Here is a 14,039-nt window from a genome sequence, read left to right on the forward strand (position 1 = left end):
ACACACATTGAAGATGGCGCGAGTGTGAGAGTCAGTCATGCAGTGTTAACATGGCTACGCCAACAGAACAAGAGCTTTTACCAGCAGGGAATACATGCTCTTGTACAAAGTTGGCGTACGGCCGTAGAACGTGATGGAGATTTCGTAGAAAAATAGGGCATCGACAAGACATTTGGGTATATTTTCTCCAAATTCTGACTCTTAACAATAAATATGTACTGAAAAAAAATGTGCGGCACTTATTACATCCAATTTACTTCGTCCATCTTGTACTACACTCCTGGAAATGGAAAAAAGAACACATTGACACCGATGTGTCAGACCCACCATACTTGCTCCGAACACTGCGAGAGGGCTGTACAAGCAATGATCACACGCACGGCACAGCGGACACACCAGGAACCGCGGTGTTGGCCGTCGAATGGCGCTAGCTGCGCAGCATTTGTGCACCGCCGCCGTCAGTGTCAGCCAGTTTGCCGTGGCATACGGAGCTCCATCGCAGTCTTTAACACTGGTAGCATTCCGCGACAGCGTGGACGTGAACCGTATGTGCAGTTGACGGACTTTGAGCGAGGGCGTATAGTGGGCATGCGGGAGGCCGGGTGGACGTACCGCCGAATTGCTCAACACGTGGGGCGTGAGGTCTCCACAGTGCATCGATGTTGTCGCCAGTGGTCGGCGGAAGGTGCACGTGCCCGTCGACCTGGGACCGGACCGCAGCGACGCACGGATGCACGCCAAGACCGTAGGATCCTACGCAGTGCCGTAGGGGACCGCACCGCCACTTCCCAGCAAATTAGGGACACTGTTGCTCCTGGGGTATCGGCGAGGACCATTCGCAACCGTCTCCATGAAGCTGGGCTACGGTCCCGCACACCGTTAGGCCGTCTTTCGCTCACGCCCCAATATCGTGCAGCCCGCCTCCATTGGTGTTGCGACAGGCGTGAATGGAGGGACGAATGGAGACGTGTCGTCTTCAGCGATGAGAGTCGCTTCTGCCTTGGTGCCAATGATGGTTGTATGCGTGTTTGGCGCCGTGCAGGTGAGCGCCACAATCAGGACTGCATACGACCGAGGCACACAGGGCCAACACCCGGCATCATGGTGTGGGGAGCGATCTCCTACACTGGCCGTACACCACTGGTGATCGTCGAGGGGACACCGAATAGTGCACGGTACATCTAAACCGTCATCGAACCCATCGTTCTACCATTCCTAGACCGGCAAGGGAACTTGCTGTTCCAACAGGACAAGGCACGTCCGCATGTATCCCGTGCCACCCAACGTGCTCTAGAAGGTGTAAGTCAACTACCCTGGCCAGCAAGATCTCCGGATCTGTCCCCCATTGAGCATGTTTGGGACTGGATGAAGCGTCGTCTCACGCGGTCTGCACGTCCAGCACGAACGCTGGTCCAACTGAGGCGCCAGGTGGAAATGGCATGGCAAGCCGTTCCACAGGACTACATCCAGCATCTCTACGATCGTCTCCATGGGAGAATAGCAGCCTGCATTGCTGCGAAAGGTGGATATACACTGTACTAGTGCCGACATTGTGCATGCTCTGTTGCCTGTGTCTATGTGCCTGTGGGTCTGTCAGTGTGATCATGTGATGTATCTGACCCCAGGAATGTGTCAATAAAGTTTCCCCTTCCTGGGACAATGAATTCACGGTGTTCTTATTTCAATTTCCAGGAGTGTATTTTCGTCTAAAGGTAACAATATCGATACTAATTTTGTCGCTAATCTCGTCTCTTAGTCTTCATCACTTTTATGGCTTCGGAACCACGTTTCCCAGTTACGGGAATTTGCATCACTAGTCAAGGATTTTGGAATTCCAGTTCGCCTTCCTATTCCGCGGTTACCGTGCATACAGGATCCACGAGTGCGTACATTTCAGCTCTACAGTGACTTTTGCAACTGTTGTCCTCTTATTTTTCGTCACAATCCTCTTCAATGAGCGTCTGTCATTGTGACTTAGCGGATGATGTTTCTCGGCTTTCCCTCTATGCTGCATAAGTCTTCGATACGGACCTGTTGAAACACCAAGCACACACTTGCGCAACCTTGGTTACGGGACGACCCACCATACGAGCACCAACGAATTTACCCACTTAGCTCCAACATATCGCACTCATAACTACAAAGAACACTGTTCTGTCCACGACTGGCGCTTGCAATCTACTGAGGACAGGACACAGGGGCCTTTCGTGGTCAGACACAACAGTGCAGCCTGCATTTATGTTCAAGCACGCAATTCCCGCGGTGCTTCTACATTGTTGTCCGCTTCTATTGAAACTTCCTCTTGGAAAAATTATAAATTACTGTGCTGGTAAACTTATACGTTATTTGATACAGAGATAGCTGAGTAAAACTGAACGTACTCAGACATTTCTCTCTTTACCTATTCCGATCATCAATAAACTGACACACAATATTTTTAGCGCAACGCAATCTGACTTTCAATAATCCCTACAAAAGAATGGCCCTGACTAACAATAACCTATACCTTTCATGAATCACTAACTTCACAAAAATCTTCGTTACTCGAACTACTGCAACACAGCCAGTGCTAATACTGCCAGCTAAATGAAAGGCATAGTTAACAAATGAAAGATTTTGATAGAGAGCAAACAACGTATTTACCTTAATAATGTTCAAAAGTCATTATATATATAATTAGTTCATGACATCCAGTCTTACAAATTTCCTTTTTCTGAGAGACACATGTCCAGGTCGTCCGCTCTCAAAACTCCGCCATCTCTCTCCCCACATTCACCACTGCTGACGGCTCACCTCCAACTGCTCAACACTACAATAGTGAATATTCCAACAATGCCAACCAGTCACAGCCTGCACACAGCACAATCAGCGATTTTCATACAGAGCGCTACGTGGCGTTACCAACATAAAAAACTAAAGAGCCCACTTACAGTATATTCATGGACTTTCTCTGTAGGTTATTACTGTTTCTCTGAGAATGTCGTAATTTTGCTCCTTTTATGTCGTCGAACGCGTTTCCCGGGTCGTCAACTCCTATCGACGCCTCTCGATTTTCCGCAAGTTTAGCCGCCATTATCAGCCACAACGTCAGAGCTGCCTCTCTGGCGCGTTAACCTTACCTACCGTAAAAGAGGAATCCAGCACAATTTTTGGACACCGCTCACGAGGGTCTCTTTCGCCCGCTGCCTTCTCCTGCGCCAGGCCGCCGCTGGAACTGGAATTCCCGACCAGCCGGCACGTCGCCCGCGCGTTCCTCCAGTGGCGCTCCAGGCTTCTCGATTGTTCGCCCGTCGCGGTCGGACATGTGCCGATAGTCGCACATCGACTTTCCCGCGGGCGTGCTTCGCATATCGACCCATCGCTCGGCCGCTCGCTGCTGCAGAAGACTGCCCGTGGGGATGCCGCGCCGGCGAGAACTCTGCAGACCGCAGCCGCCCGAGTCCACTGCCCGGCCCGCCGAACCGGTCGTGAAGCACCGGGCATTCCGACCACATTTCTCGAGTGCGCCGTAGTATTTACAAAGCAGTCAGTTGTACGAATGAAATTTGAGGATCTGTTAGATGACTGGCCGGCCAGTGTGGCCGAGCGGTTCCAGGCGCTTCAGTCTGGAACCGCGCGACCGCTGCGGTCGCAGGTTCGAATCCTGCCTCAGGCATGGATACCAGTTCAATTTTACACAGAGTACGCGAAGGAACTTCCCCCCCCTTCTTGCAGCGGTGAACCGTAGGTCTCTAGAAGAGCGTAGCGTTCCAAAGGATTGGAAAAGGGCAAGGGTCATCCCCGTTTTCAAGAAGGGACGTCGAACAGATGTGCGGCACTATAGACCTATGTCTCCAACGTCGATCAGTTGTAGAATTTTGGAACACGTATTATGTTCGAGTATAATGACTTTTCTGGAGACTAGAAGTCTACTCTGTAGGACTCAGCATGGGTATCGAAAAAGATGGTCGTGTGAAACCCAGCTCGCGCTATTCGTCCACGAGACTCAGAGGGCCATAGACACGGGTTCCCAGATAGATGCCGTGTTTCTTGACTTCCGCAAGGCGTTCGATACAGTTCCCCGCAGTCGTTTAATGAACAAAGTAAGAGCATATGGACTATCAGACCAATTGTGTGATTCGATTGAAGAGTTCCTAGATAACAGAACGCAGCATGTCATTCTCAATGGAGAGAAGTCTTCCGAAGTAAGAGTGATTTCAGGTGTGCCGCAGGGGAGTGTCGTAGGACCGTTGCTATTCACAATATACATAACTGACCTTGTGGATGACATTGGAAGTTCACTGAGGCTTTTTGCGGATGATGCTGTGGTATATCCAGAGCTTGTAACACTGGAAAATTGTACTGAAATGCAGGAGGATCTGCAGCGAATTGACGTATGGTGCAGGGAATAACAGTTGAATCTCAATGTAGACAAGTGTAATGTGCTGCGAATACATAGAAAGAAAGACCCCTTATCATTTAGCTACAATATAGCAGGTCAGCAACTGGAAGCAGTTAATTCCATAAATTATCTGGAAGTACGCATTAGGAGTGATTTAAAATGGAATGTTCATATAAAGTTGATCGTCGGTAAAGCAGATGCCAGACTGAGATTCATTGGAAGAATCCTATGGAAATTCAATCCGAAAACAAAGGAAGTAGGTTACAGTACGCTTGTTCGCCCACTGCAGCAGTGTGGGATCCGTACCAGATAGGGTTGATAGAAGAGATAGAGAAGATCCAACGGAGAGCAGCGCGCTTCGTTACAGGATCATTTAGTAATCGCGAAAGCGTTACGGAGATGATAGATAAACTCCAGTGGAAGACTCTGCAGGAGAGACGCTCAGTAGCTTGGTACGGGCTTTTGTTGAAGTTTCGAGAACATACCTTCACCGAGGAGTCAAGCAGTATAATCCTTCTTTCCACGAACAATACGAGACTGGAATAGAAGGGAGAACCGAGAGAGGTACTCAAGGTACCCTCCGCCACACACCTTCAGGTGGCTTGCGGAGCATGGATGTAGATGTAGATGTAGGTGTGATGCCTTAGTGTTAGGTTTAAGTAGTTCTAAGTTCTAGCGGACTGATGACCTCAGATGTTAAGTCCCATTGTGCTCAGAGCCATTTGAACCATTTGTTAGATGACATGGCTGTAGGAAACGTAGGCACCAAGTTGCAGCTCAGACGATTCGATTTATATTAGATTAAAGGCTCCAGAATACTCGGAACACATTCATAGGATCAGTTATTCTGGTAGTGGTTGGGTGCTTGTTGGGGCGGAATCATACGCTGTCCACACAGACGAAGCACCTTAAAATGCATTTAATGCAGTGCACTCCACCTATCCATTGCACGTCACCCGACACAAATATATTTTTTGGAAAATTGAGAATTTTTTTAAACTTATACTATGTCGACTGGAATACTCTGTTGCAAATCCTGAAGGTGGCGGGGGTAAAATACAGGGAGTGAAAGGCTACTTACAATTTGTACAGAAACCAGATGGCAGTTATGACAGTCAAGGGGCAAGAAAGGGAAGCAGTGGTTGGGAAGGGACTGAGACAGGGATGTAGCCTCTCCCCGATGTTATTCAGTCTGTATATTGATGAAGCAATAAAGGAAATAAAAGAAGAATTCGGAGTAGGTATTAAAATCCATGGAGTAGAAATAAAAACTTTGAGGTTCGCCGATTACATTGTAATTCTGTCAGAGACAGCAAAGGACTTGGAAGAGCAGTTGAACGGAATGGGTAGTGTCTTGAAAGGAGGGTATAAGATGAGCATCAACAAAAGCAAAACGAGGATAATGGAATGTAGTCGAGTTAACTCGGCTGAGGGAATTAGATTAGAGAATGAGACACTTAAGTAGTAACGGAGTTTTGCTATTTGGGGAGCAAAATAACTGATGATGGTAGAAGTAGAGAGGATATAAGATGTAGAGTGGCAATGGCAAGGAAAGCGTTTATGAAGAAGACAAATTTGTTAACATTGAGTGTCAGGAAGTCGTTTCTGGGAGTAATTGTATGGAGTGTAGCCATGTATGGAAGTGAAACATGGACGATAATTAGTTCGGAGAAGAAGAGAATAGAAGCTTTCGAAATGTAATGCTCATGAAGAATGCTGCAGATTAGATGGGTAGATCACATAACTAATGAGGAGGTATTGAATAGAATTGGGGAGGAGTTTGTGGCACAATTTCACTAGAAGAAGGGATTGGTTGGTAGGACATGTTCTGAAGCATCAAGGGATCATCAGTTTAGTATTGGAGGGCAGTGTGGAGGGTAAAAATCGTAGAGGTAGACCAAGAGATGAATACACTAAGCAGATTCCGAAGGATGTAGGCTGCAGCACGTAATGGGATATGAAGCAGCTTGCACAGGATAGAGTAGCGCGGAGAGCTGCATCAAACCAGTCTCAGGACTGAAGACCACAACAACAACTTTATGTAGTCATTACGTTGACTGATTCTTTACCACATTGATCTCTGCGGTTATTTCAAGCAGTGTTGGTTGTCTGCTAGTACTGACAATTCTACTCAGACGCCGTTGCTCTCGGTCGTTAAGTGAAGGCCGTTGGCCACTATGTTGTTCTTGGTGAGGGGTAATGCCTGTTCTGTGGTATTCTTGGCACACTCGTAACGCTGTGGATCTCGTAATGTTGAATTCATCGACGAAATGGAATGTCGCATGCATCTAGCTCCAACTACAATTCCGCATTCAGTGTCCGTTAATTCGTGTCGTGTGGCCATAATCACGTCAGAAACCTTTTCACACGAATCAACTGTTTATACCTTGTGTAAGCGATACTACTGCCATCTGCCCATGTAAATATTGCTATCCCATTCCTTTTGTCACCTCAGTGAATATTGCAGAAATTATGCAAAATACCTTGATGGCAGGGAGGGGACAGGGGGAGAAGCGAGTAGAAAGTGTCAAATGATATTGAGCTCTGCACAGCTCATGTTCGTGCCGTTTATTCTTTGACATCTTGTCTTTGCGGTATTGCCGTCCCGTTTCTTATTTGATTTACTGGCGTCACTAAGTTGCTGGCTTGCCTGTCCATGAGTGGCAGCAGCAGCGCCTATCGATAAGAGCACCGTATCTTCAGAGCGACCACTAGTATTTGCGGATCGTTGTGTGTCCGGAGTTGATTCGGGACGGAGCAGCGGTGACGTCCGGACAGCCACGACTCGCCCAACCATTGCCGACACACATTACTCGAGTGGGGACGACCTTGTTTGGTCGTTCGGTGGGTCGTGTCATCGGACGACGTGTATTTGGTCGCCGACCGCTTCTGGATTCTCCGTCTGTGTCGACTTGTGATTCGTCCTTGTTGTTCCACAGTCACTGGTTTTAGTATTGTTCGAGTTGTTTATACAAGTGTTTTCGTGGAACCATGTGTAGCTTGTCATACAATGAAGGCTTTCACTACCGGATGGTATTGTTGTTGATAATTCTTCCGGGTTATATGGCCGTGGTCCATGGAATACTTCTGTTCCTAACGTTTCGTCCAATACTACGTTGGACATCCTCAGAGGTATGGCTGGTCCTGTTGAGTCCTGCCGGTAGGACTCAACAGGCCTTCAGCAGTTCTTGGTTTTGGTGTGGTTTTGAGCCTTCAGCCCAGGAGGTATCTCGAGTTTTCTTAACTAGGCCTTCAGCCATATTATTTCGATCCTTTTAATGCAATGTGTGATTAAGTGGTTCTTAGGAAAATAAAAGTTTGTGTGTTTCGTGCAACTGACAGTAACTGATTACGGCTCCCTCCACAACCATAACCTGATCCGCTCTATCCTCCGAAACCAGATTTCAGATATGCAGCATCATCGGTGCTGTTATTTAACTTTTCTTTTGAAAAGGGCACGAATCACGACCGATGGCTTTCTATCTTTAAAAGGACGTAAGTCTTCACATTCCCACAGAATGTACACTAACGGACGGACTGAAACCATTTCAATGTCAATTTGTACAATTACATTTTTAGTATCTGGAGGGACAACAAACTCAAAGTCACCAAATTTCAGATTCGTGCCTTACTAAAAATATACGATTAACTCACAAAAACCGCCGCCATGGTGCAGTAAATTATGACGAGATTTGTTCTCTGCCAGAAGTACGGTTCGGTAATTTTGGTGCAATACACAAATAGTAGGATTACCGGCTGTATTGGTAGCGAAAGGAACATAAATGAATGTTGGAGAGAGGAACTATCATTTGTTTAATTTGCACATAATTAGAAACGCATATCGTTTAGTGTTAGTTCACTTTGTATTTTATATCGTTGCAGAATATAAATTGCATTTCATAACTAATAAAAATTAGCTCCTCTCGTAACTGCTACTCTTTTATGTAACCAAAGCGTTTACTTTTTATGCAAGCACAGTTTAAATCCACAAACACAAAAAAACAATATAATTATTGTTGTTTTGTAGTCAATGGGACGTTTTTCATCGTGATCAAAGGGAGGAATTTCCATTTATATTTATTGATAAGAATGGAAGTTGGTTACCAATAACAGAAACATGTTTTATATAAGCGCGACGAAGCACTAAAGCAATGTTTGATATCTTTTTGTTTTGTATTTTTTTTTTAATTTTACCCTCTTTTTTTTAGTAGTAGCGTTTTTAGCGCCATGTGACAAATGTGTGTCTTTTTAAAAAAAATTTACGACGAGATCCCTACCTTTCACCTTAAAAATCAACAATTTTCGAATGAAACCTCAACTAAACAACGGAAGTTTCAAGTTTGTCATGAAATCTGTTTATTTTTAATTAACAGACATGTAGAACAAAAATGTTCTGTAGGTTACACGGCCCTTAATATATCCACACTCAGTTTCAAGGTGGTTCAGTGCTTCCGGTTTCTATGAAATCTAGTAAGACACAGGTCGCATAGCAAACAAAGCAATCGAAATGAAGTAACTCTCGATACATATGCATCACACGTAACATATAGGTAATGCAATTACGATTTTGATTTACCAAAGTTACTAGCAGAACTACTGCAGTCTGTGCTTGCTTACGACAGTCTATCGTAGCCTATGGTTTTTTTACAACTCTTGGTTCAAATGGCTCTGAGCTCTATGGGACTTAACATCTCAGGTCATCAGTCCCCTAGAACTTAGAACTACTTAAACCTAACCAACCTAAGGACATCACACACATCCTTGCCCGAGGCAGGATTCGAACCTGCGACCGTAGTGGTCACGCGGTTCCAGACTGAAGCGCCTAGAACCGCTCCCGCCACCAGCGGCCGGCTTTACAACTCTTATTCTCATAAATGAACATAAATGCTTAACTATTCGGGCGAGCTATCCACTCGGAATTCGCTGACCTCCCCTCTGCAACACTTAAGGGATGCGGACCGACGAATCACAGAATGTCAAAACGTCGTCTTACACTGGTGGCGGGGTCGGCGAGGATGGTGGGCGTATATCCAGCCAAGCCGAGGGTTGTCCTGATACCAGTATGTAAGGTACACTAAGCCAAACCACGCTGAACCGGAAGTGGTACACCAGAAACTTTGCCCCATGATAAGTCTGGTGAGCAGCACTTCCTTCCATCGGCATAGTTGGTATAAAGTACGCTATGCATGCGTGCTCGGTTTGAGTGACCCCAGGTTGTTATCCACCACTTCTAACCGTTCGGTTTTCCACTGACGCATAATTCTTCTGTGAGACTATGATGGCGTGCAAGGGGATGACACATGGACAAGTGATAACGTCCCGACATGGTTCCTCTGTTGCTCTGCCGACGTCGTGTCACTGTATACTGCCACGTCCCGGAGAACAGCAAAAGACTCTCCTTGCCTCACTGCTGCTTCGGATGTAAGATGTTATGATTGATCAGAATCAACTCGACTAATGTATACTTTTGGGCGCCTGCTCGTCGCCCTGAGCGAGTAAGAACACACGAGAAATTTGGGGATCAGTAACCCTAGAAAAAGCTTTAGGCCTTTTAAAATGCTATAAGATGTTCGAAATTCTGCGAAAAATAGGAGTAAGCTATTTTAACAAGCTTGCGACATTGTCTCGAATACAACAGTGACCCGTACATAGAATAAATTTCCTTTAATTTACGTCTATGGTCACAAACTTTTTGTTCACAGATTGCCGGTTTCGGTCTACAATGACCATCTCAAGATCTGTGTTTTATAAAAACAGTGTAAGCTATTTTTGTGATGCATCAGGCCTCTGAATGGTTTTCATGCTATCCATCACGAATTCCTCCACTGTGCCAATCTTTTCATTTCAGAGTTGCGCCGGCCGCGGTGGTCTCGCGGTTCTAGGCGCGCAGTCCGGAACCGTGCGACTGCTACGGTCGCAGGTTCGAATCCTGCCTCGGGCATGGATGTGTGTGATGTCCTTAGGTTAGTTAGGTTTAAGTAGTTCTAAGTTCTAGGGGACTGATGACCACAGCTGTTAAGTCCCATAGTGCTCAGAGCCATTTGAACCATTCAGAGTTGCACTACAACTTATATCCTCAATTATTTGCTGGATTCATTCCAATCTCTCTTCCTCTACAGTTTTTACCCTCTACAGCTTCCACTAGTACGACGGAAGTTATTCCCTCATGTCTTAACACCTGCCCTATCATCCTATCGATTCTTCTTGTCAGTGGTATCCGTATGTTCCTTTCCGTTTCTGCAGAGAACCTCTTCATTCCTTACTTTATCAGCTTCCCTAATTTTCGATATTCTTATGAAGCGTCATATCCCAAATGCTTCTATTCTCTTCTGTTTCGATTTTCCCACGGTCGATGTTTCACTATCATACAATGATGTACTCCAAACGCACATTCTCAGAAATTTATTCCTCAAATTATCGCCTATGTTTGATACCAGTAGACTTCTCTTGGCCAGGAATGTCCTCTTTGCCATTGGCAGTGTTCTTTTGATGTCCTCCTTGCTCCATCTGTCATTAGTTATTTTCTGCCTACTTCGTGGCCATCAATGCTGATGTTAAGTTTCTAGCTGTTCTCATTTCTGGTTCTTCTCATTACTTTCTTCTTCGATTTACTCTCAGTCCATCTACTGTACTGACTAGACTGCTCATTCCATTCGGCACGTCCTGTAATTCTTATTCACTTTCACTCAAGATAACAATGTCATCAGAAAACCGTTGATATCCTTTCACCCTGAATTTTAATCCCATTCTTGATCCTTTCCCTTATATCCGTCAGTGTCTCTTCGATGTTCAGACTGAAAGGAAAGGGTGAAAGACTTCACCTTTCCCCCACACCCTTTTTCATCCGGGCACTTCCTACCTGATCTTCTGGTGTTATTGTTCTCTCTTAGTTTTTGTACATACTATATACTACCCTTCTTTCCCTGTAATTTACCTCTATTTTTTAAGAATTTCGAACATCTTGCACCATTTTACACTTCCTTTACCTTTCCTACAGCCAAACTAATCGTCATCTAATAGATACTCAATTTCCTTTTCATTTTGTGACATTGCTCTAGTCAGTTAAAGCGAACAACTGCAGAGTCTGTTGAATGGTGTGTCGAGTCTAATGTGCACAGAATATATATTTATAGTAAGAAGAAGAGAGACGTAGGTAATGATGAGTGGTCTAAAAAAACTTAACGTGAAAACTGAGGACCACGAAATAGATTAGATAAAGACATGTTCCTTCTTTCGAAACAAAATACACGTCATGGATGAAGCAAGGAGGACAGAAAAAAAGAGACTAGCGCAAGCAGAGATGGCATTCCTGCAGAAAGATGTCTACTAGTATCAAACATTGGTCTTAACAGGAGACTCTACCCTAAAGCTTTTTTTTTTCGTAAAAGTTTTAATGGCTGTTTCACAGCTTTGGAATATTTACTCTTAAGCCCAAAAGCGTTTGACAGTATTCGAATTACAAGTCATGTAAGAAATATTTGAAATATGGACCGCTGGGGATGGGGGGGGGGGGAGGGGGGTTTCTGTGGCACACTGACAGCTGCCAAATTGCTGAAAATAATACCTGTCTACCAGAGACTTTCATCTGATGCAGTATCGGTATGATACACTGATGGTAAGACACAAAATGTACGTGAAATTTTGCGTTTGTCATTTGACCCAAGTGTCCCAAATAAAAAAATGGCGAAGTACGAATAGGATTCACATTACAACATTAATTACGTATATAGGCAGTTCATCCACTTTAGGAATCGCGAGTCTCGACAATTTTTAAATATTTTCGGTATCGATACTGACAAGCTTTCGGTGGGAATATCAAAATCTCTACAGTAGTTCCTGACACTAGCCCTGGCATACAAGAAGAAGCGAGCGAGGCTTCATTTTAGAAATGAGTAGGTTTAATAAAATGTTTTTATGTACTTACTAAAATCTGACTCCAACTTTCTTTTTACGTGTGTAGGCAGTAAAATTTTTCTGTTATACTATCGACGGATGATAATGTTCTCTAAGATCTAATGGAAAAACAATTTTTTTTATGTGATGTGATAACAGTTTAAGAATCATCACATTTTTTTCCTTGTGCTGTGAAACGTTGCTTCTCGCCAAATTTCATGATTCTGGATCAACGGGAAGTACGCTGTAAGTCTTTATTAGTGAGTTTGTATCAAAATACAGGATGATGAGAAACAAACTGGAAGGCTCGTAAGGGTGTAGGTTACGTTGAGAAATAATTGTTGAGAGTAAAACTAGATACGTTGCTCGGTTCCCGAGTTAATTAGAATTGAAGTTAGCCAGTCAGGCAGTTGCACGCTCAGTCTCGGGCGTCCTGGCAGATACGTTTGATGACAGTTCTCACAGTACAGTTGACAGCGCACAAGACTGCTCAGCCTTTGGCTCGGCTTCCATTCTTACTATCGTCCCATTTGCAATTTTATTATCGCTTTCATCTTCTATTTCAGGAAACCAAATAAAGGACTCGTTTGGCGCCACCGTCTCTGGTGAACCTTTTGCACTGGCTCACGCAACGGCCTGATTGACTAACTTTAATGCCAATTAAATAAAAAGTGGCGCAACGTATCTAATTTTTTCTGAACAATTACTTCTCACCACAACCTACCCTCTAGCCTTACAGGCTAGACTTTGGTATGTGACACAAATTGTAGTATGTGACTCGTACCCGTCTTTGACAAAAAAGGATCTTAACAGATGGACAGATAAACGTATAAAAAATAACAAAAAGTATTTTTTCGTGTGGTATAATGTCAAATAAACAATTTTCGGTATGTTTGCTGTACTTTTACTGTGAAATCGTTTTTCTTTTCAAATTTCCTGACTCTAGGACAACAGGACGTACCCGATAGCCTTTGATGAATTGGCATGGGTACCAGTTTCCGTTTTCTCGTTAGTAACTTTCCTTTACTGGATATGTTTGCGAAGCGTTAATGATCCAGTTGTTCTCAATTTATCATACACATATTTAAATGTACGTGTATGGTGAGTACGTTGGGGGTACCTTTCAGCGTGTAAGTCTCTAGCTCTCACTGAATTTCGTTTGTATTCTCCGTAAGTGAGAAGCATATCGACTTGTTCTTCGAAGTAATACGAGTCATTTACATTCGCGTGATTCGACGAGTCTTACCGTTCCTATTAGTGTCGTAGTGCGAAGCCGTCGAATGGTGCTTACATGTCAATGGCACGTTAGATCGACACGCCGTATTCGGTGAATATTTACTATTTGCACGATAAACGAGAGAGAATTGTCAAAGCATGTCCTTAGATAAGTCCCGAAGAGAAAAAGAATACCACTCAATCCACGATAAGAAGATTGCAGCACTGCATTGATACCAATGGTCATCACTTCTAACAAAAAAATGGCTCTGAGCACTATGGGACTCAACTGCTGAGGTCATTAGTCCCCTAGAACTTAGAACTAGTTAAACCTAACTAACCTAAGGACATCACAAACATCCATGCCCGAGGCAGGATTCGAACCTGCGACCGTAGCGGTCTTGCGGTTCCAGACTGCAGCGCCTTTAACCGCACGGCCACTTCGGCCGGCTCACTTCTAACACCCTCCGTAAATGGACCATCATGCCACCTTTTCGACCTTCGTTGACCTTCGAAGACCTTACTGCTACACATCATTGGATTCGTCTCG

The sequence above is a fragment of the Schistocerca americana genome, chromosome 10, assembly GCF_021461395.2.
Source record: "Schistocerca americana isolate TAMUIC-IGC-003095 chromosome 10, iqSchAmer2.1, whole genome shotgun sequence".
NCBI classification, from domain to species: Eukaryota; Metazoa; Arthropoda; class Insecta; order Orthoptera; family Acrididae; genus Schistocerca; species Schistocerca americana.